Raw genomic sequence first — 25,099 nt, forward strand, 5'->3', positions numbered from 1 at the left:
CCCGCCCCACCCCGCCAGCGGAGCTGCATCGTCGCCGGCCGCCTTTCCCCTCGGCCTCCTCAACCCGTGCCCCCTTCCCATGGCCTACCTCCTCAACCCGCACGCCCCTCCCCGTGGTGAGTTTTTGTGTTTTTTTCGTTTTTTAGATTTAGTTTAGTTTAGGTTAGTTTAGTTTGGTTTAGGTTAGTTTAGTTTGGTTTAGGTTAGTTTAGCTTAGTTTAGTTTAGTTTAGTTTAGTTTAGTTTTTTTTTGTTTTTTAAGAATAAACAAGAAAGATGAAAAAAAGTAAAAAGAAGAAGAGGAAGAAGATGAAGATGGAAAAAAGAACAATAAGTAGAAGAAGAAAAAGAAGAAGAAGAAGAAGATGAAAAAAAAGCAGCAGCAGAAGAAGAAGATGAAAAAAAAGAAGTAGGAAAAGTAGAAAAAGAGGGTCGCCGACGGGCCAAGGGTTGCCGAGTGGTCAAGGGGTCGAGGATCAAGGGGAAAAGGAGTCGAGGGTCGAGGTGTCGAGGAGTCGAGGGTCGAGGTGAAAAGGGGTCGATGGTCAAGGGGTAGAGGATCGAGGGTCGCCGAGGGATCGAGGGTTTGCCATCCCGACCCCGACACCCCGACCCCCTGACCCCGACACCCGACCCCGACACGACACCCCAACACAACACCCCGACCCTGACACTACACCCCGACACCCCGACCCCGACATGACACCCCGACACCCGACCCCGACACAGCACCCCGACACCGACACGGCACCCCCCGACCCCGACAAGACACCCCCAACACCCCGACCCCCGACACCTCCCGAAAAGGTGCTCTTCGGCCTTTCAGAGGCCGACGGGTCATATATTTGTGAATTATGAGTTAGGTCATATATTTTTTTGATTTTTTTTTTATAAAAAACATCATATTTGTGTTGATCAGGTGGTTTTAAATGTGTAGTTGTTTCGTCACTGCGAGGGCCTGGTGTTCGACGACCTCCCCGTGCGTTCGATGAGCTCCGCCCCTGCGATCGTGGGTGAGCACAAATGACATCTCCTCCTCCCCCTTTCATTTGCTCTGTTCCGGTCTTCGTGCCGATGAAACTTGCTAGCTATAGGTCTCTTCAATCATTAGTATGCGTGACCACTATGCGTCTCCCGCGAAAGGGCTACATCTATAAATATGCATGCATTTGCATATTTATAACTGTGATTCTTTCGAATTGTCCAACGTTATCCATGGAAAGCCCGAGTATGTGTAGACTGGGTTTGTTTTCCCATATGTTGTGCTCCGGATCCGATGCAGAATTTCGTCAGTGCCTCCCTATTGTTCTCCCGGTACACATCCTCTCTGCTTATTGCGGAGATGTCTATCAAGAGAACAGCGGGGAGGTGCTGCCGAAATTTTGCGTCAGATCCAGAGCAGAGCATGGGAAAACGAACCCAATCTACACATACTCGGGTGGGATTAGGACCTATCTTTTACCTATTAACGTCTAGGTTACTACGTAATAAAAGTGACAAACTCCATTAACTGATGAATATATACATGCTAATATTATATATATATATATATATATATATATATATATATATATATATATATCTTATGTGTCCAATAGCTGGGTAGGATGAGTGATCGTGCGTGGATGTACACTGGTCACACTAGTCAGAAAGACATGACCAATGAATGGTTAACAAAAACCAAGGGCTTTGTGATAGCTGCATTTGCAAATGGCCAGAGGACAGCCTGGTGCCCCTGTGCTGGGTGCGACAATTGGCACAAGAGGATAGAGGATGAAATGGGCAAACACCTGCAGAAGAGGGGTTTTACGCCTGGTTATACAGTGTGGACATTTCATGGTGAGACCGCCCAATGTCCCAGAGCTGAGGTGCTTTGCCGTTGCACCGACCAGCATGGTACCGAGATGGAAGACATGGTGCAAAACTTTGATGATGCTTGGGACTCAGACGATGAGATGGAGGAATCTGCAAAGGCCTTCAATGAAATGTTGGAGTCTTCAAAACGTCCTCTCCATGATCACATTGAGCTTTGTGAGCTGGATGCCATCTCACAAATAATGGTTGTGAAGGCTCAATTCAACTTGGGAAGAGAATGCTACGACGCAATGATGACAGTATTTGGACGTTTTCTACCCAAAGGCCATGTACTACCTGCAAACATGTACTAGTCAGACAAAATCCTTCATGCTCTTAAGATGCCCTATGAGAAGATACATGCCTGTGAGAAAGGATGTGGCTTATTTAGGCTTCAGTATGCGGACTTGAACTATTGTCCCATTTGCAAGTCATCCAGGTATGTTGTGGTAAACAACGGTATGGGTGAGAAGACGCAGACCAAAATCCCCGTTAATGTTCTTCGCTACATGCCAATTGTACCAATACTTCAATGTCTTTCATGGTCGAAGAGACGGCCAGACAGATGACATGGCACAAAACAGGCAAAAGAACCCAACTAGATGCAGATGGGAAGCTGATGATGGTGCACACAATGGATGGTGAAGCGTGGAAGTGCTTCGATGCATTACATGCGGCAAAAGCGGTAGATCCAAGTCATCCGCGAGTCACCATCAGCACGGATGGGTTCAGTGTGTTTGGTTTGATGGCAGCCCAATATAGTTGTCGGCCCGTATTTGTCATTCTACTCAATCTCCCCCCCGGATAGATTATGCAAAGAAATAACATTTTCCTGACATTGATAATTCCAGGGCCCAACTATCCAGGGAAGAATATGAATGTGTACATGCAGCCGCTTAAGAATGAATCGCAAGAAGCTTGGGACAATGGGTTCAAGACATACGACGCCTTTAGCAAATAGAACTTCATAATGCGTGCCTGGTACATGACTCGACGCATGACTTGCCGGTGTATGCGCTATTCGTTGGCTGGTGTGTGCATGGAAGGTTCCTATGCCCCACATGGAAGGGATCTCTTTAGTTTTGTTGGCTTCAGGCCGATCGCAAGTTTTCTTCCTTCAACTTGCGTAGACAGTTCCTGGATCCTCGCCATAAGTTCAGGAAAGACAAGAAGAACTTCATCAAAGGTAGAGTTGTCAAAAACTCTGCACCACCCGCGTTGACAGGCCAAGAGACCCTAGATTAGTTAAACGCTCTTGAGCCAGATCCAGAGCGTCCAGGGTATTTCAAGGGGTATACTTCAAAACACGCATGGACTCACAAGACATGCTTATGGGATCTGCCTTACTTCAAAGACCTTCTTTGCCCACACAACATTGACATGATGCATACCGAAAAGAATATCGCCGAGGCACTTTTTGGTACATTGTTCGGCATAGAGGGGAAGTCAAAGGATAATACTCAGTTTAGAATCGATGTGGAGACGCTATGTGATAGACCATTACAAAGCACACTGGTACGCATCAGTGCTATACAAATGGTTTAAAACCCCTTTCTGCGACGGCATTTGGAACCGTCGCCTAGTGAGTGTGGGCGATTAGGGGGTCCTTCCCACACGACCCAGAAACCGTCGGGGATATGCCCTCCTGGCACACACGCTCGGCAAAATGAGGTCATGTGCGACCGGAGAGCGACCAAATACGGTTATACATACAGTAGTGCTCAAAAAATACAATTATACATGCGAAATCATTTCCGGTTGTAAGTACATCCCACATAGTCTGTCGTGGAAAGGTCACGGAAGATGTCCTAGCACAAGGACTTAGTCGTGGAGCCATTGCAACTAGGTAGCTTAAAGGGGTCAAAGGGGACAAAGGACACGGGAGTTTATACTGGTTTGGCCCCTTACGGTGAAGGTAAATGCCTAATCCAGTTTGAGGTGGTATTGCCTATGTCTCGATTACCAGGGAGCGAATCCACTTGACCTAGCTTTCAATCTGTTGTTTCTTGTCCTGATCCACCGCCGATTTATCCATTTATATACACAGGTTGACGCCCAACGACTCACGAGTCCCGGCCGGCTCATAGATAACGTGTCCGGCTTGGTGACTATCTTTACATACCTTACAATACAAGTCTTTACATATATGGCGGTTTACCCCTACGGGCCTTAAGTTGCCTTTGGGCCTTGGGACCTTAACTAAACCGCCATCTTCAATGTCCTCGTGGGCTTTATATGATGAATCGCCATAGGTATAACCCGGCCCCTCCTGGGCGGGTCATTCCTAATAGTTATATCCTCAACATTAGGCCCCAGATTGATTAGAACTGGTTCATGTCAATCTTCAATACTTAGAAAAAATCTTCTCTTCTTCATTTGTGCGGGAGCTCATAACCCGCCATGACGTCAGCTTCTGGATTTGTGATAACCCACCATGACGGCACCTGCCACTAATTCACACATTATCCAACATATCTCAACGGATCTTTATCTTAATAACCGTCCCGAGAATCGAGGCGCCTGGGCAGCTGGATAACCATGTTTTGGCCTCCTCATTTTTCGCACCCACTTATTAGCCTTCTCCTTATAAATAGCCACGACTGGCCTCTTTCCATTCTCCCCTCTTTCCATCGTCTTCCTCCTCTCGCGACTCTCTGCTATTCGAGCTCCGTCGCTGTCGCAAAGCACGCCGTCGTCCTCGTCCTTGGCCGCTGCATCACCCTGATCGAACCAGAGAACGGCGACGCTCCTCCGCAGCTGATCTGCCTTTGTAAGTACTCGCTCTCCTGTACCCCAGATCTGCATTAGGGTTTCTGAGTTTTTTCGTGTTCCTCGTAGTTCTTCAACCATAGCACCTTTTGATCTGAAGACGGCATAAAACTTGTGCAGTAGGAGTTTTGCCCTTTCCTTTAATACCAGCAGACCCTTTCCCCTTGAAAAGAGATCTCATTAGATCTTTATGAACTCCCCTGTGCTGGTTTTAGGTCTTGATTTATTTCCTTTTTCTGAACTGCCACTGATCCGAAATAATAATTGCAATATGTGAAACTTGTTTGTACGGTACTTAGCAAAAAACGACATCTTAATAGATCCACCTAGTCATGGCGGCTCATATCACCGGCTGTAGTTAATTGCAATGCTCAACAGATTCTTCTTTTGATAGACATAAAACTGCTCATGGTGGCTTATATAACCCGCTGTAACTAGCCATATATCATTAGGCCCCTTTGTAAGCCGCCATTCTGAATATGTGCTGTAATACGTTTCTTCTGACTTAAATTTGAACCGACAATTTTGTTCTTTTCCTTTTTAGGTTTATTTCTTCATAATGCCGCCCAAAACAACCACTTCCTGTAACTGGGTTCCTTCCATCGTCACGGAGAACACTCTTCAAGACTTTGTGAAAACCGGTTATCTGCCAAAGAAGTCTGTCATGTCTTACCGCGCCCCTAAACCGGGAGAAGAGAAACCTCAGCCAAAGGTAGGCGAAGTCGTTGTCTTCACTGATCATATGAACCAGGGCTTTTCACCGCCCAACTCTAAGTTCTTTAGGGACGTTCTGCACTTTTTCAACCTTCATCCTCAAGACATCGGACCCAATTCCGTGTCCAACATTTGCAATTTCCAAGTGTTATGTGAAGTCTACCTTCAAGAGGAGCTCACTGTGGAATTATTCAGAGAATACTTCTATTTGAACCGCCAGAATGAGTACTCCAATGGACCTAGTTTGGAACTTGGTGGGATCTCAATCCAGCGAAGAAGAGACACCATTTCCCCTTATGCGCAGTCACCGAGTCATCCCAAGGATTGGAATCAAACATGGTTCTATTGCAAGGATGCCTCTCCGGCTGATGAGAACGGACTGCCCGGCTTTCGCGCCTTGCATCTTGAATCAAATCATCCTCTTCCCAACAAGTTGGCAGCTGCTAAACGTAAGAAGCTCACCCCTACCATTGCCAAAGTCAAGGCTCTGTTGGGGAACAACTTAACTGGCATTGACTTGGTTCGATGCTGGGGGCATGGCGGATCATCCCCCTTGAGTCGTCGCTATGGTTTAATGTGCACCTACACTGGTAGCACAAAGGATCCACTGCGCCACAGCTCCGAGGAGCTAAATGATGACCTCATCAATGAGATGACAAAGTCTCTTCTGAATGAGAGCCCAGCTGATTGCAGCAAGGTGGGCCTAAGCCCTTTCTGCGAGTCTAACCCGACACCAAAAGTAAGACGCCGAACTAGCTATGTTACCTTCACCCTTAATACTTTGTTTTAATTCAACCTTGATGATTTTCACAGGTTGATGACGACTTTTGGAAAAAAGAATATGATCATGAAGCTGCAAAGAGAGCTAGGAAGGCTAAAAAAGCCGCCAGAAGAGCTAGCAAAAAGAGGGGAAAGAAACCGAGCGCTTCTGAATTGCTTCAATTGGACGACACCTCTGAGTCGGAGGTAGCTCTTGATTCTCTTGGCTCCTTTTTCAACCATGTTATTGACACTAATTATTATCAGGATGACACGGGAACAAGTCAGGCGGTTGAAGAAGAGGTAAATATCATTTCTTCCGACTCCAAACCCTTGCCAAGACAAAAAATTCGAAGAATAACCTAGAAAGTAAGATTTTCACACCCCTTAGCTTATCTGGATCCTCACTTTCTTTTGAAGCAACAACAGCTCGAGAGCCGGCGGCAGACCCGGACCAGCAAGGATGTAGAACTATCCTCCGGCTTACCGAACACTCCGAGGAAGCGTCGAAATGAGGTCACCCCTGACTTAAACTCTTTTTATCCTTTGACAAGTCTCACTCGTCAACCGTTCAATTCTTCCGATTCAAATTATCAGGAAACATCCCATTCCTCTTCCGGCGACTCAATTCAATCTAATCTGCCGACTTTCAAGACCGCTCCTGGGTAATGGCGATTTACTTATTATTTACTCTTTATGATCCTTGTATACTCATAGTGAACTCTTATGACTCATGCAGTGGAAAAGCCAAGCCCAGCAAGAAGGCCAGGACGAATAAACCGGTCGAAGACTGTAACAGCCCCCGGTGTCATGGTACAGTAAACTCCTGTTAATGGTGCCACACTATCATAACTAATTTTTGCTAATCATCACTTTGTTCCAAATCAACATCGAATCCAAATTCCATTTGAAATACAAGTCAAATTCTTATTTCTTCAATCTGTTAAATAAAAATGTTCGATGGGATGCAAGTATTCGCCAAGTAATTGTCATGAACAAATCTACTCAAATTGGATTTTTATTTTGGCCAGGGCAATATTTTGGTGGACCAGCAACATTCAGTTTGGTCGTTTAAATTCCAACATATATTCTTACTTTTCCCTAATCATAAGAGACTTTGTGTGTGGCCCTATTTTAACGTACTATATTTATGTGCCAAGTTTCTTCTATAAGAAAAATCGTTTGCTCGCTCAAATAAATACCAAACAATAGCTAAAAATAGAAAACAATGGAGAAAGTATAAAACAGAAAAGATATCAGGAACTAAAAGACCCCACTGTGGACTGGGCCATAAGACCACCAGTAAAAGGCCAGCCCAGTCCCTATCATCCCGCCATGGCCGCCGATCCCGCTGCTGTCGTTCATCCCGTGGTCGAGGGGATGGATAAGAGCACCCCAAGCCCCTCCCCTCCCCCCCACATCGAACCCTAGCCCCAGTTCCTCGGAGCCGGATCCCCTTGACGTTGGGCCACTGACAGGTGGGTCCAGGCCCACATGTCAGTGTGTGGGACGTACGTCAGATGAGTCGCGTCCCAGTTCCTCCCCCTCGCCCCGTTTCTGCTCAAACCCGAGCTCACCCGGACGCCATCGTAGTCGCGCCCTCGTCGATCCCGCGGCCACCGGTCACCTCGAGCTACGGCACGGCTTCCAAGCGGTCTGTAGTCATCGTCTCCTTCCTCTACGCCCCTCGGCTCGTCTCCAAGTGACAGGACTGTGATCAAGGGTAAACACACAAATCCACTCGAACTAGCCCCGATTTGATTAACAGTGGAAACAAGTAGCTGGTACAGGTACTGATCAAGGATCGATCCCAAATTCTACAAGTACTCTTAGGGTTCTAGAGCTACGCTAGGGGATACAAATGTAGAATGGGGAAAGATGAGATCCGTTTGCTTGGTGGAGGGGATATATAGCTGGCGGGGCAGGTAGCGATGCCGTGCTCTGCTTCCGTCTTGTTGAGATCCAGCTGTTGACGGCAACGGCGTGACGAAGCATAGTGACCGTTGGTGAGGAGCGCCGTTGATCTTCACTTACCAACTCCAATCCTGGCCTTCCATTTCCCAGGTACGTAACGCTTCATCCTCGCTGTTCATTTCTTCAGTTAAGATGTTCACTTCTTCAGAGTCTTGCGTCTGAACTTCAGGGTCCTGACAATTGCCCCCTCCAGAAGACGATCCTTGTCCCCGAGGATCATTCTGTGGGAACCAAGCGCGAATTGTGGCATTGAAGAAATCTGGGAATGTGAATTTGATGAAGTCCGCATCCTCCCATGTAGCTTCTTCAGGAGACATATTCAACCACTGAACGAGCCACTGTGTGACCAATTGAGGAGGCCGAGGTACCGCACGCGTTTCCAAGACCATGATTGGGGCTACTTTGATCTTGCCAGTGGTATCCACAAGTGGCAGTCCGGGGGACGGGACAACAGTAGGTCCAATGTGGCGTTTGAGCTGACTCACATGGAATACATTGTGAATCAGTGCACTGTCAGGGAGCAGTAGCTTGTAACTCGAATTTCCCAGCTTTTGTGAGATTCTGAAAGGACCATAGAATTTTGTTGCAAGCTTCAATCCAGTTCGTATTCCGAAGGCAGCTAATCTGTATGGCTGCATTTTAAGATATACCATTTCTCCCTCTGTGAATTGTCTGTCTGTTCTGTTTGCATCAACATATTTCTTCATGCGTTGTTGTGCAACTAGGAGGGTTTGTTTCAATTGCTGTTGTATTACTTCTCCTTGCTGCAAAAAGGATTCTGCTTCAGAATCTCCAGGGCCAGGAATGGAAACTTCTCCAATGAGTGGGGGAGGAAATCCATATAAGCACTGGAATGGGGTAAACTTAGTAGCTGTGTGGTAAGAAGTATTGAACCACCATTCTGCCAGTGATAGCCAAGAACACCACTTCTTAGGTTCTTGAAATGCCATAACTCTGAGATAAGCCTCCAGGCACTGACTGACCCTTTCAGTTTGGCCATCTGTTTGTGGATGGTGTGCTGTACTCATGTTGAGTTTCACTCCTAGAGATCTGAACAGGGCCTGCCAAAAGTTGCTTGTGAATATAGTGTCTCTGTCAGTGACCATGGATACTGGCATACCATGTAATTTAAACACATTGTCAATGAATGCTTGCAGCACATGAGCAACAGTGAATGGACGCGATAATGCAATGAAGTGGGAGTATTTAGTAAATCTGTCTACTACCACTAGTATAACATCTTTGCCCTGAGATTTAGGTAATCCCTCTACAAAATCCATTTAAATGTGTCTCCAAGCCATATCTGGAATTGGCAGTGGATCCAATAGACCAGGGTAGTGGCAATGCTCTCCTTTTGCTCTCTGGCATACTGGACATTGTTGGATGAATTTCTCACTTGTTGTTTTAAACTAGGCCAATAGAAAATCCTTTTTATTCTATGATAAGTTGCTCTTACTCCTGAGTTCCCCCCCATAGGAGAGGAGTGGAAAGTGGACAGCAACTGCTTTTGGAATTCAGGGTCACATCCTATGTAAATTCTGTTTTTATATCTCAACACACCAGCCATGTAAGTATATTGGGGCAGAGTATTTGTTCCAACTGTCAGTTGCTCTATCAAGCTTCTGCACTTATCATCAGTCTTGTAGGAGTCCTCAATTCTCTCTGTCCAACTAGGAACTGCCATGGTGATAGACATTACTTGAGGTCTCCTAGAAAGAGCATCAGCAGCTTTGTTTTCCTTACCTTTCTTGTACTCAATTGTATAAGTGAACTCCAATAACTTTAACATGAGTTTGTGTTGAATTCCCTCAGATATTCTCTATTCAGTTATATATTTCAAGCTTTGGTGGTCTGTTTTAATGACCAAAGAGGACCCAAGAAAATAGTGTCTCCATTTCCTGAGAGACTCCAGTATAGCTATTGCTTCTTTTTCATAAGTGGATAGAGCAGCTACCCTAGGCCCCAAGGACTTGCTGTAATAAGCAATTGGTCTACGTTTCTGCATAAGCACAACTCCAATACCTGCTCCAGAAGCATCACACTCTAGCTCAAAGGGGGTGGAGAAGTCAGGTAATGCTAGGACTGGGGCATGAGTTAAACTGTATTTCAACTTGTTGAAAGCTTCAGTTTGCAGTTCAGTCCAAAGAAATGAGTCCTTCTTTAACAGATCATGCAGTGGCCTGCAAATCACTCCATAATCCTTAATGAACCTTCTATAGTATCCAGCTAGGCCCAAAAAACTTCTTAATTCAGTGACATTGGTAGGCAAGGCCCATTGCTGCACATCAGTAATTTTCTCAGGGTCAGTTACCACACCTTGAGCAGATATGACATGGCCCAGGTATTCCACCGTGGATGTGCCAAAAGTACACTTGGATTTGTTGAGAAGTAAGTTGTTTTCTTTTAAGATATCCATGACAATTTTTAGGTGTTTCTTGTGTTCCTCTGGAGTCCTGCTGAATATCAAAATATCATCAAAGAAAACCAAAACAAACTTCCTCAGATATGGGCCAAAGAGTTTGTTCATTAATGCTTGGAAGGTTGCAGGTGCATTAGTTAATCCAAATGGCATCACCAAAAATTCATAGTGCCCTGAGTAAGTCCTGAAAGCTGTCTTATGCACATCCTCAGCTTTCATTCTAATTTGATGGTAACCAGATTTTAAGTCCAACTTACTGAAAACTGCTGCTCCTTGGAGTTCATCCAGTAGATCCTCAATAACCGGTATAGGGAACTTGTTTTTGATTGTTTGTGCATTTAACTTTCTGTAATCAATACATAGTCTCCAAGTTCCTCCTTTTTTTTGACTAAAATTGCTGGTGATGCATAAGGACTCAGGCTATGCTGAATTATGTGCCTGGAGAGCAATAACTTGATTTGCTGTTCCATTTCATCTTTTTGTAAATGGGGCACTCTGTATGGTCTCACATTTGGGGGTGTGGAATTTTCCTTAAGAGGAATGGAGTGATCACATTCTCTTAGAGGGGGTAACACAGTAGGTTCCTTGAACAATTCCTCATACTGTCCCAATACTTGCAGTATATCCTCTAGTGTTTTTTGTGCAGCAATGAAATTACTGCCTGCAGTTGACATGAACTGAAGGCTCATTGTAAAACCTACTGCACCTTTAGAGCACATTTGTTCCAACTTTTCTGCTGATATAATTTTTGGAACAGCAGTAGTTGTATAATCAGGAAATGTGACTGGAGTCAGCTTATCTTTTGTCATGGTAACAGTCCTAGCCTCAAAGTCCATAGCTATGGGATTATGTTGCTTGAGCATGTCACAACCTAGCACCACATCATAACCTTGCAGTTCCAACACTATGAAGTCATTGGAAAATGTTTCATTGCAGATCTTGAAACTGGTTTTGGGGGCATAAGCACCTGAAGTTAATGTTCCCCCACCTTCTACTGTCACCTTCTTTGTTGGTGTATTTAACAACTGATAGTTAGTTTTGAGAGCAAACTTCATGTCAATGAATGTATTAGTACTGCCAGTATCCACCAGAGCTACACCTTGTCTTCCTCCTACAATGATGTTCACTGCTAGAGTAGAAGGGGAAGTGTTTCCTGATATTGCTTGGGCAGAGATGTGCATACATTGGTTATCAGATTCAGTCCATTGGCCTTCAGCTGTGAGAACTGCAAGTTGGGCCTCTTCCTCAGGGGTTACTTCTTCAGAACTGTCAGGTCCAACTATAACATGTACTGAAGGTGCTTGTTTGCACTTATGGCCTGGCACCCATGGTCCATTACACCTCCAACATATACCTGGCTTCTTTGCTGCTGGAGCTGCAGGTGGAATCTGTAAATTTGGAGCTGGTGTTATAGTGTGCTTTTGCTGGCCAGAGTGAGCTTGCAATCTCTCCTGTTGATTCACATAGGATTGGTAGTTGGCCTGTATTCCACTTTCATAATCCCTTGCTAACCAATAAGCCTGGCTAAGGGTTTTAGGTCTCTGTGGCCTTAAGTTACATCTTATGTTGGGCTTTAGTCCATTGACAAAACCGACTACATAATATTGCTCTTGCAAGTAAGGATGTTCAGCTCTGATAATGGCCATAATTTCCTCAAATTTGTCAGTATAAGCAGCAATTGACGATGTATTTTGTTTGAGGCTGTGGAACTTTTCTAGTATTTCATAGATATTGTGGTCAGCAAATCTGTCACATATCATCCTGCAAAATTCATCCCATGTTGTTTTTACATTATCCAGTTGAGTGCTCCTAACCCAATTGTCTGCTCTTCCTGTGAAGTAAGTCAAGGCCAGATCCACCTTACATTTCTCCGGTGTTTGAGCAAGTTGGAAGTATTTGGTGACCTGCCGAATCCAACCCAGGGGGTTTTCTCCATTGAAACAAGGAAAATCCAGTTTGGGCCGTTTGGAAATACTCTTCATGAACTGAGCAGCACGGTCAGACTGGTACTGTGCCGTGTGGTTTGCCTGAAACTGCATTGTTGTGTTAGTAGCGTTGTTTTGAATCTGTGACTGTTGCACACGCTACTCCACTCTTGGCTCTCCCTGTTCTGCTTGCTGGTGTTGATTTTGGTTTTGAAGTGTTGTCGCTGAAGCTGCAGCCTGAGTTTCAGGGGAGGGTGGGCTGGGATTTTCAGACCGCATGGTGCGCAAGATGGAGAAAATCTCTTGCTGGACTTCTGCATTCTTTTCCACTAGCAACTCGACCTTACCCGATTGCTTTTCCAGGGATTCGACAGAGAGTAACCTGGTGTTGACCTGATCGATTTGATCTTGGATCTTGTCCTGCTTGTGGCTCAAAACGCCCACCTCCTCGCGGAGCGTGTCGATTTCTTCAGCGATCTCATCCATGTGCTTGGTACGGGTAGGCATAGCGTCACGCGCTGCTCCGGAATTTTACTACGGAACGAGTCTGAAACCCTCGCCGGCGACCTCTCCCTTCCGTCGAAAAATTCGCCTTCGCTGAGCACTCCTTCTTGCGATCGGCAACAGACTGTGGGATTTTACCAAGCCGAGACCCAACCACAGCTTGTTCCGAGCGATCCGCCTCTGAGGAACGACTGGCTCTTGGTACCAATTGACAGGACTATGATCAAGGGTAAACACACAAATCCACTCGAACTAGCCCCGATTTGATTAACAGCGGAAACAAGTAGCTGGTACAGGTACTGATCAAGGATCAATCCCGAATTCTACAAGTACTCTTAGGGTTCTAGAGCTACGCTAGGGAATACAAATGTAGAATGGGGAAAGATGAGATCCGTTTGCTTGGTGGAGGGGATATATAGCTGGCGGGGCAGGTAGCGACGCCGTGCTCTGCTTCCGTCCTGTTGAGATCCAGCTGTTGACGGCAACGGCGTGACGAAGCACAGTGACCGTTGGTGAGGAGCGCCGTTGATCTTCACTTACCAACTCCAATCCTGGCCTTCCATTTCCCAGGTACGTAACGCTTCATCCTGGCTGTTCATTTCTTCAGTTAAGATGTTCACTTCTTCAGAGTCTTGCGTCTGAACTTCAGGGTCCTGACACCAGGCCGCCGCCATCGCTCGTCATCGGCTCCTCCCCACGCACAGCCGCCACGACCTCGCCGTCGATCCGTCGCTCCGGTCCACCCCGGCCTCGTCGAGCTCGCCGGCGACCTCCGCTGTGAGCGCCTCTCCTCGTTCCCCCGCTTTTCCATTTGATTCGGCCGCCGTTTGGCTTGTCCCGTGCTCGCCCGCCATGGCCAAAGCTCGCGTCGCCCGCGCGACCTGCCTCGCCTTGGGCAGCGTTTGGCCGCGCCTGCCTGTCCCGTGCTGCTCCCCGCCGCGCCCGGCGCTGGCCGCGTCCAAGGCGCGCCCGCAGCGGCCCACGGTCCCTGCTCCGCCTACTGCCATTGCTGTTTCGCTGGTTCAGCTTGACGCTGCAGCTCCTGCTGTTGCTGTTGTGCCGCTGCAGTTGCTCTGCTTGCCGCTGCTGGTGCTCTCTGCTCTGCTGCCTTGGCCGCCCGTGCCCTCCTGCTGCTGCTCTACGCTGCTACCGCTCGTAGCCAATACTGCTGTTGTTGGCTGATGCTTTGCTAGCTAAGTGATGTTCCTCTCCTCCATGGCCAGTGTGTGTATGCGTCGTGTGTGTGTGGTGTGTGTTCGTGTGTGTGGCTGCCTAGGCCACTACCACCTGGGTCGGCCCCTGTTGAGATTAGGAACTAGTCCCCATTAGTGCTAATCCCCCTAAATTAACTAAATTGATTGATTTGGTCTAGATGTAGTCTATGTCATGTGGGCCTATCTTATTTCTTAAAAAAACCCTAACTAAAAGTCTGTTTAGTTGACTGAGTCAACCCACTTGTACTATTCATTGGTTGACTAGTCAATTGTTGACTGAGTCAATCCAGCCCCTGGCCCCACCGGTCATAAATAGTGGGTAGGTGTTGTGTACAAAAGGTATTCACTGTTTTTATTTCGAATTAGAAAGAATCTAGGAAATCCTTTAAACTTCATAAAATCATATAAAATAATCCGTTGCTCGGATGAAAAAACTTTGTACATGAAATTTACTCAGAACGACGAGACAAATCTGAGTACGCAGTCTGTTCGTCCGCCGCACATACCTAGCATAGCGAGCATGCAACAACCCACCTCCATTTCATCTGCCTGAAAACGTCAAACGCCGGGAATACTTTCCTGGATGTTTTCTTCCTTCGTGAGTAAAACCTAGTACTGCGTTAGGTCACCCCTAGCACCGTGTATTGTCATGTTATGCTTTGTGATGCTTTGATTGCTCTATTATATTTATTGTTTCTTTCCCCTCTTCTCTCTGGTAGACTACGAGACCGACGCCACTGCTGCCCCGATCGACTACGGTGTTGACGACCCCTCCTTGCCAGAGCAACCAGGCAAGCTCCCCCTTGATCACCAGATATCGCCTATTCTTCTCTCTACTGCTTGCATTAGAGTAGTGTAGCATGTTATTGTTCGGTTACTCCTATTCTGTTGCATAGTCTGTCATTGTTGTTACAGTTATTGATACCTTACCCGCAATCCTAAATGCTTAGTATATGATGCTAGTTTATCATCAGTGGCCCTACATTCTTGTCAGTCTGCCTTGCTATACTATCGGGCCGTGATCACTCGGGAGGTGATCACGGGTATATACTATACATATATACATACTATACAGATGGTGACTAAAGTCAGGTTGGCTCGTTGAGTACCCGCAAGTGATTTGGATATGGGGGCTGAAAGGACAGGTGCGTAACACCCCGAATGTAACTTTCCATACTTGTAACTCCAACTCTTGCCATTTCCGGCTATGTGATATGTTATTTCCTTCGTGGTTGGGTTTTTGTCTTTCGTTTTGCATTTTGTTCATGTCATGCATCTCATCTCATAGCATCATTTCATAAAGCTTGCATCCGTTCGTAGTTGCCGCGTTCCCCCCTTGCCTTCGTTGACCGCTCTGAGTCCAACCGGGTTTTGACTCCCTCTTGTCAAACCACCTAGCCTCTCTGCACAACCACCACCCCCTCTTGCGCGCGCCCGAAAACTTGTCCCAACCCGACCCGCTCAGTCATCACCGTTGGGTTCGGATCATCCGCAAACATCTATAAAAAATCTTCGTTTTCGTATTTGGACTCCCTACCTATTTAATCTCGACCGCCCGATTATGATCGGACGGACCGAGTTAACCCCTACCCTAGTCCCCTAGCTATTTGAACAGTCAAACCCTAGCCTTTCCTGCCCAATCCACCAATCCTCCTCGCCGCCGCCACTCCTCTTCCTCGGGATCCAACCCGCATCCACTCTCTCCGTCCCTCGTTTTCAGCACCAGGCCAACCAGCACCCCCTTCGATCCACCTCGCCCCGACCATCTCCATTGATTTGCAGCGCCGCTCCTACCCGCAACAGAGACCTCCCGAGCTCCTCCGCTGCTTCTTCCCCAGCAACCGAAGCCTTCATCGCCACCTCCTCTGCTCCCGAGGCCCGAGCGTCCTCTCGTCCAGGAGCACTAGCCCCTCGTCATCGCGCCGCCCCGGCGAGCATGCCAGCCGGCGACCTCGACCCCAGGACCGGCCCCGTCCCGCTCCTCTCTTCCTCCTGTTTTTCCCTCTCTCTCTCACGGTGGCCTCTCTCTCTCTCCTTTCCAGGAATGAGCAGGAGCTCGCCCTCGCTCCATGCCGCTGCCGCCGTCGTCCTGCTTCGCCTGGTGACCTCCGAGCAGCGCCACCCGCCGGATCTGCTCGAGCTCGCCTCGCCCCTGCGCCTCAAGTCCCGTGTCGCCAAGCCGCTTCCCTGCCCTCGAGTCCATCCAGATCCGCTCCGTGGCGCCCCGTTCTGCCGTTCCCCATCAGCTACCCGTCGCCGGAGTTCCTTGCCGGCTCGCGCGCCGACCTGCAAGTCGGGCCGCTTCCTCCTCTGCTTCTGCTTCGAGCAGGAGGTCGACACCCCCGCCTCGAGCGCGACCGCGCGTGGCCTGCGAGCGTTGACCGCGCCTCCAGCGCCGTGTGGCCCAGCAACCTCTTGCCGCAGCGCCTCCTCAGCCGGCCTGCTGCACCAACCGGGCTTTGGCCCATGGGTGAGCAGCCCCCTCGAGCCCTCTCCTGTACACTTGGCCTAGTAAGATTCGGCCCGTGCATGTTTTTTCCCTTGCTGCGAATTTATTTATTTATCAAGTAAACTGCATGTTTACAGATTGCACCCTCATGTTCATGCATTTATAACTAAACAACCGTGCATCGAATTAAAATGATTTATATATGAAAAATGCTTAGTTTTTCATCTAGTTTTATAATCTGCTACTTTCATCTATGTTAAAAATGTTTATAATGTTGTTTGCTTAAATTTGCTCAAATGCCATGTTAAAATGCTTTATTTTATAACTAAATAACCGTAGCTCCAAATTAAATAAACTATATATGTAAATTGTCTAGAAAAAATGCATAGATTAACTTTGTGCACTTTGTTTTACTATTTAACAACTGTAAAATCGTGTAATAGGCAGAACGGTGCCAAATTCGAAATCTGGACATGGGGATTTTCCGGAATTGTTGTTTGTTGTTTCCGGCCTCATTTAAACTTGCCTAAATAGTTAGTTTAATTATGCTTCACCGCTTGCCATGTTTAACAACATTTAATATTGTTGGGTACCTAAACGAGAGCGAACTAAATAACTCGAATGTGGTGTTAGGTTAATATGCAACTTGTTGCATATTGAGCTCCACTTAATTTGTAGTATTGTTTGTGCACTTTGCCATGCCATGCCTCTTTAAACCGGACATGCATCATACTTGGTTATGCATCGTGCCATGCTTATGTGATGGTTGTTTACCATGTTGTTTGCTTCTTTCCGGTTTGCTTCTCTCGGTAGCTTTGGTTTCGTTCTGGAGTTGTGAGGATTCGTTCAACTACGTCCGTTTGTCTTCTTCATGGTTTCAGTCTTCTTCCTAGCGAAATCTCAGGCAAGATGACCATTACCCTCGATATCACTTCTATCTTTGCTTGCTAGTTGCTTCGTTCTATCGCTATGCTGCGCTACCTATCACTTGTTTATCAAGCCTCCCAAATTGCCATGTCAGCCTCTAACCTTTCACCCTTCCTAGCAAACCGTTGCTTGCCTATGTTACCGCTTTGCTCAGCCCCTCTTATAGCGTTGTTAGTTGCAGGTGAAGTTGAAGATTGCTCCATGATGGACAGGATTATGTTGGGATATCACAATATCTCTTATTTAATTAATGCATCTATATACTTGGTAAAGGGTGGAAGGCTCGGCCTTATGCCTGGTGTTTTGTTCCACTCTTGCCGCCCTAGTTTCCGTCATACCGGTGTTATGTTCCTTAATTTTGCGTTCCTTACGCGGTTGGGTGATTTATGGGACCCCCTTGACAGTTCACTTTGAATAAAACTCCTCCAGCAAGGCCCAACCTTGGTTTTAACATTTGCCACCTAAGCCTTTTTCCCTTGGGTTCTGCAGACTCAAGGGTCATCTATTTTACCCCCCCCGGGCCAGTGCTCCTCCGAGTGTTCGTCCAAACTAGAGCCACTTGCAGCGCCACCTCGGGGAAACTTGAGGGTTGGTTTTAGTTGTACGTAGTGTTCATCCGATGTGCCCTAAGAACGAGATATGTGCAGCTCCTATCGGGATTTGTCGGCACATCGGGCGGCTTTGCTGGTCTTGTTTTACCATTGTCGAAATGTCTTGTAAATCGGGATTCCAAGATTGATCGGGTCTTCCTAGGAGAAGGATTATCCTTCGTTGACCATGAGAGCTTGTGATGGGCTAAGTTGGGACACCCCTGCAGGGTATAAACTTTCGAGAGCCGTGCCCGCGGTTATGAGGCAGATGGGAATTTGTTAATATCCGTTTGTAGAGAACTTGACACTTGACTTAATTAAAATGCATCAACCGCGTATGTAGCTATGATGGTCTCTTTTCGGCAGAGTCCAGGAAGTGAACACGGTCTTTGTGTTATGATTGTGCGTAAGTAGTTTCAGGATCACTTCTTGATCACTTCTAACTTCTCGACCGTTCCGTTGCCTCTCTTCTCGCTCTTATTTGCGTATGTTAGCCACCATATTTGCTTAGTGCTTGCTGCAACTCCACCTCATTACCACTTCCTACCCATAAGCTTAAATAGTCTTGATCTCACGGGTTTTGAGATTGCTGAGTCCTCGTGACTCACCAGATACTATCACAACAGTTGCAGGTGCCGATGATACCAGTGCAGGTGATGCAACCGAGCTCAGATGGGAGCTCAACGAAGATCTTGGTCGTTACTATGTTTCGTTTCATGTTGATCAGTAGTGGAGCCCAGTTGGGACGATCGGGGATCTAGAAGTTGGGTTATCTTCTTTTCTTTTGGCTTCGTCCGCAGTCGGACTATGTGTGTACTCTGAATGATGTATGAATTATATGTTCATTGTGTGAAGTGGCGATTGTAAGCCAACTCTTTATCCCATTCTTGTTCATTACATGGGATTGTGTGAAGATGACCCTTCTTGCGACAAAATCACCATGCGGTTATGCCTCCAAGTCGTGCCTAGACACGTGGGAGATATAGCCGCATTGTGGGTGTTACAAGTTGGTAATCAGAGCCATCCCCGACTTAGGAGCCCCCTGCTTGATCGAATCGCTGGCGTTGTTGAGTCTAGAACAAAAATGTTTTGAGTCTTAGGATTATATATATCGGAGAGTAGGATTCTTTTTACTCCTCAGTCCCTTCGTCGCTCTGGTGAGGCCTCCTGACGTAGATGTTTTGTCTTTCCTCTCCTTAAATTTCACTAATTTTTTTTAGGATCACGCGGGTATCTTGGGATCATTCTGATATTTTTATGACGAGAACATTGTTCTTGGCGCCTCCTGACATTTAGGGGTTGTGACAGTGTCCCAGGGAGTTGAGCTCCGAGGTGTTGTCGTCAGAATTTTATCGTTGCAGTTTTGGAATACCCGAGTTTCGCCGACATCGAAAATCTCTTTTATGCAGCTAGTGGTAAGATAACCTCGACGCCACCCAGTACTGGGGAGTTCGGGAGTATTACCATAGCTCGTATAGCGGATGCTTTTCAAAGGTTGAGGTACACGATTTCCGAAGTTTTCTTGGTTATGTGTTGACGGATGGATATAGCTGGATGTAGGGATTGTTAGTTTGGGTGAGATATATTGCTTCCCCTGTATCCCCAACACCAGATTGCATAACCAGAAAGTTTCGGGAGTTTTATAGGTGGGAATTCAAGTAGCTCTAGTTTTCTTTTCTTTTCGACAGATGCATGATATGAGATTGGGGTTCGACGTCTAGTGGTCCGCCTATCCACGGTCGTTTTTACAGTGGTCTCGTTGTGTCTTAAAGAGCCCTTGGCTATGTTGGTTCGGGGACACTTCTTATGTCATGTGCACTGCCTTGTACATGATGGTGCTGTACGATCGAGCCCGTGTGGGCCCCACCATGAAAACTTCGGACGAAATCTCTATCATATGTTTGTTTCCGGCTTATTCTGCAAGCCAAATCCTTTGTTTTGTTTTATTTTTGTTATTCGAGTTGCTTCGAAGTCAAATGTTGAATCCATACCTTTCCTAAACGGTGTTCTCATATTGCTATGGGAGTAGTAATCCTTTCGATCATCGAGATCGTCATGTCAATTCTTTTCCAACCGGCGTGCTTCCCTTCAAGTGGATTCGATCATTTCAACATTCGCGAGATCAATTCTAAGTTTTCTCAACGGTATCCATTCCATCTGCCCCAAGTTGCCTTTGTTTTTTTCCCGCCCTCCCACCCTTTTCTTCAAGGACTCAGATTTCTCAGTCAACTATCCATTTTATTCATGTGAAGTCTCTTCATTCTTTTCAATCAATGTTCTTACCTGGTAATTATCATTAAGTTGGCCAGGAGTTTCAAGTTCATCATTCTTTGTTATTTTTCTTCTCCGGTGGATTTAATTCAAGCTTTCGGTGTTGATCATATCCCTTTCCTCGTTTCAAATGTTTTTCCATGTCAGTGCACCTCTTAATTGTTCATCTCTCTCTATTCTTATCCGGAGTGCCCAAGATATCTTAGAAGAATCATGTTTCCATTTTTAATCCGTTCGAGTTACTTCAAGGTTTTTCTCTTATTCAAGCTATTTAATTCTACCGATGCAATCTCTATTTCAAGCAGTCCTTCAACGATGTTTCTTTCGAGTGGGCCCTAACCCATAGGTATTTTCCCAGGATCTTACCTGACTCTTCTAACTTTTTCGAAGTTGTTCTCAATTTCATTGCAAAGTTTGACGTAAGAATGGGTTATCATCAGTCAAATGTCTTTCTCCAAGATCTTTCAAATTCTTTTCATCGCTCGTTCAATCTTTCTATTTATCATTCCGGAGTGCCTTAACAATTCGTGGTGGTGTTTCTCATCGTCATTCTCTGCATTTGAAGACTGAAGAAGATTTTCTCTTAAATCTTGCTCCGTTCTTTTAAAGATGCGTAGTTCAAGCTTGACGCCATCCTCTCATAATTGTTTTCGATTGTGAGAATTCTTTTCACCCATCCGGAGCAATTCAAGAGTCTTTTCAGATTGATTCTCCGTAGCCTATCATCTCAGAATTATTCATTCTCAGCTTTCAACTCTCATTCTCGAATTCTTCCGATGCATCGTTCAAATATCATCTAATCAGTTCATGATCTCTTCGTTCTCATGGATCTAAATCCCCTCAAGTATCTTCATTCGTTTTCCAGTTCTTCCGGTGAATTGTGCCTTTGCTACTTTCGTTTTCAATTCTTTCGGTGGTTCGTTCAAGATTTCACTTCCTTCGTTATCATATCAATTCATTCGTTGTTTTCAAATCCCACCGGTGGTTCCATCAATACCTTCTCAAGTTTACGCTATATCTCTCGTAATCCTTTCAACGAGAATAAGTAGCACGCCTATCCGTTGCTTGTCAGCAATTTAAATTGGTGAAGGATACGCATAACATAATTCTTATTTTTGTTTCATCCAAGTGATCTAGTTTCTTCTTTCCAGAGTTGTTCATCATGTCAAATTTCTCGGTTCGAGATGCTTCATCTTTTCTTTTCCGAAGTTCCAAGTTTTACGCTTTATCTTGTCGCGAAGCTCCATCTAAATCATTGCAAGGGTTCACCTTGTGTTTTCAACTTCTCTTTCTTTTTATGATCCTTTTATTACCGGAGTTCTTCATGAAGGCTCTACATGGTGGTTCGTCAAGGGTTCTTTTCATTCTTCAATTGTTCTTCAAGATTTCTCTCGAAGTTATGATCCGCCAAGCTATACTCTAAAATAAACATGATGTTCAACACATGTTTTGTTTTGAGGAGTTCAAGTAATCTTCATCTTGCATTCCAAAGTGCAATTCGTTCTACCTTATCATTTGAGGTGGTGTTATGTCATTCTTGACAATTTGAGTTCGTGTTTCACGATTCACATGTTGTCAAGAATGAGATATTTTAAATCCACCAATCTCTTCGTTGGAGTTATCTTGTGTCATGTTTCACCTAAAGCCTTCCCTAAGGAATGTTGCTATTATGGTGCTTATTAATGATCCAAGTTTTCTCCTATCCTCTCGGCGAAAGAAGTTTTCATCTCTTCGTTGATCTCAAGCAAGCAATTGTTTCCTTTAGTGGCCGGTTGTCACCTCATAATATTGAGATGTTTTCCATAAGCCCACTACAAGATTATTCATTTCGTTGTTGGTTTTTCCAACAACTCCGGTATAACCTTCTTGGAAGGGTGCTTTCCAAGCTCATTTGTGGCAGAAGTTGGCATTTTCTTCTCCATTCTGTTATTCCAATGATCTATCTTCTATTCTTTCTTCTGGAGGCATTGTGATGTTGCTCTCTTCACTCATCATCTTGTTTTGTCAAGATCATGTTCTTTTCCATGCTTATCCATTTAACTGGAGTGGTGCATCCTCTTTTCAAGTTCTTTTCATCTTATCAAGTCTTGCATCTCTTTTTAACCGGAGTGTTGTCCGAATTTGATCTTCCTTGTTCCTTGTTTATCTCGTTTCAACCAGAGCGGGTTCAATTCCTTCTTGTCCATTGTACTCGTCATTCATAGCTATGCAACCTCCAAGGTTCACATGGTGTTCCTTGTTTCTATTTCTACCGTAGTGCTCTCAATTGTGTTCAACTCTGTTATGTTCTTTCTTTGAACTTTTCAACCTCTCAAGGTTCTTTGGTTTCGCTCATTGGTCGAAGAAGCAACTTAGTTCTACCTATTCCCTTCCTCTTCCATTTCTCTCCACTGCCATCCTAGATCACGGGACAAGATCCTCTTGTAGTGGTGGAGTGTTGTAACACCCCAGATGTAACTTTCCATACTTGTAACTCCAACTCTTGCCATTTCCGGCTATGTGATATGTTATTTCCTTCGTGGTTGGGTTTTTGTCTTTCGTTTTGCATTTTGTTCATGTCATGCATCTCATCTCATAGCATCATGTGCATTACATCTGCATGTTTTCATAAAGCTTGCATCCGTTCGTAGTTGCCGCGTTCCCCCCTTGCCTTCGTTGACCGCTCCGAGTCCAACCGGGTTTTGACTCCCTCTTGTCAAACCACCTAACCTCTCTGCACAACCACCACCCCCTCTTGCGCGCGTCCGAAAACTTGCCCCAACCCGACCCGCTCAGTCATCACCATTTGGTTCGGATCATCCCCAAACATCTATAAAAAAACCTCCGTTTTCGTATTTGGACTCCCTACCTATTTAATCTCGACCGCCCGATTACGATCGGACGGACCGAGTTAACCCCTACCCTAATCCCCTAGCTATTTGAACAGTCAAACCCTAGCCTTTCCTGCCCAATCCACCAATCCTCCTCGCCGCCACCACTCCTCTTCCTCGGGATCCAACCCGCATCCACTCTCTCCCTCCCTCGTTTTTAGCACCGGGCCAACCAGCACCCCCTTCGATCCACCTCGCCCCGACCATCTCCCTTGATTTGCACCGCCGCTCCTACCCGCAGCAAAGACCTCCCGAGCTCCTCCGCTACTTCTTCCCCAGCAACCGAAGCGTTCACCGCCACCTCCTCTGCTCCCGAGGCCCGAGCGTCCTCTCGTCCACGAGCACTAGCCCCTCATCATCGCGTCGCCCCGGCAAGCATGCCAGCCGGCGACCTCGACCCCAGGACCGGCCCCGTCCCGCTCCTCTCTTCCTCCTGTTTTCCCCTCTCTCTCTCTCACGGTGGCCTCTCTCTCTCCTTCCCAGGAACGAGCAGGAACTCGCCCTCGCTCCATGCCGCCGCCACCGTCGTCCTGCTTCGCCCGGTGACCTCCGAGCAGCGCCACCCCCCGGATCTGCTTGCGCTCGCCTCGCCCCTGCGCCTCAAGTCCCGTGTCGCCAAGCCGCCTCCCTGCCCTCGAGTCCATCTAGACCCGCTCCGTGGCGCCCCGTTCTGCCGTTCCCCGTCAGCCACCTGTCGCCGGAGTTCCTTGCCGGCTCGCGCGTCGACCTGCAAGTCGGGCCGCTTCCTCCTCTGCTTCTGCTTCGAGCAGGAGGTCGACACCCCTGCCTCGAGCGCCACCGCGTGTGGCCTGCGAGCGTTGACCGCGCCTCCAGCGCCGTGTGGCCCAGCAGCCTCTTGCCCCAGCGCCTCCTTAGCCGGCCTGCTGCACCAACCGGGCCTTGGCCCATGGGTGAGCAGCCCCCTCCAGCCCTCTCCTGTACACTTGGCCTAGTCAGATTCGGCCCATGCATGTTTTTTCCCTTGCTGCGAATTTATCTATTTATCCAGTAAACTGCATGTTTACAGATTGCACCCTCATGTTCATGCATTTGTAACTCAACAACCGTGCATCGGATTAAAATGATTTATATATGAAAAATGTTTAGTTTTTCATCTAGTTTTATAATCTGCTACTTTCATCTATGTTAAAAATGTTTAAAATGTTGTTTGCTTAAATTTGCTCAAATGCCATGTTAAAATGCTTTATTTTATAACTAAATAACGGTAGATCCGAATTAAATAAACTATATATATGTAAATTGTCTAGAAAAATGCATAGATTAAATTGGTGCACTTTGTTTTACTATTTAACAACTCTAAAATCATGTAATATGCAGAACAGTACCAAATTCGAAATCTGGACATGGGGATTTTCCGGAATTGTTGTTTGTTGTTTCCGGCCTCATTTAAACTTGCCTAAATAGTTAGTTTAATTATGCTTCACCTCTTGCCATGTTAACCAACATTTAATATTGTTGGGTACCTAAACGAGAGCGAACTAAATAATTCAAATGTGGTGTTTCGTCAATATGCAACTTGTTGCATATTGAGCTCCACTTAATTTGTAGTATTGTTTGTGCACTTTGCCATGCCATGCCTCCTTAAACCGGACATGCATCATACTTGGTTGTGCATCGTGCCATGCTTATGTGATGGTTGTTTACCATGTTGTTTGCTTCTTTCCGGTTTGCTTCTCTCGGTAGCTTTGGTTTCGTTCCAGAGTTGTGAGGATTCGTTCAACTACGTCCATTTGTCTTCTTCATGGTTTCAGTCTTCTTCCTAGCGGAATCTCAGGCAAGATGACCATTACCCTCGATATCACTTCTATCTTTGCTTGCTAGTTGCTTCGTTCTATCGCTA

The sequence above is a fragment of the Triticum dicoccoides genome, chromosome 6B (assembly GCF_002162155.2).
Source record: "Triticum dicoccoides isolate Atlit2015 ecotype Zavitan chromosome 6B, WEW_v2.0, whole genome shotgun sequence".
Lineage (NCBI taxonomy): Eukaryota > Viridiplantae > Streptophyta > Magnoliopsida > Poales > Poaceae > Triticum > Triticum dicoccoides.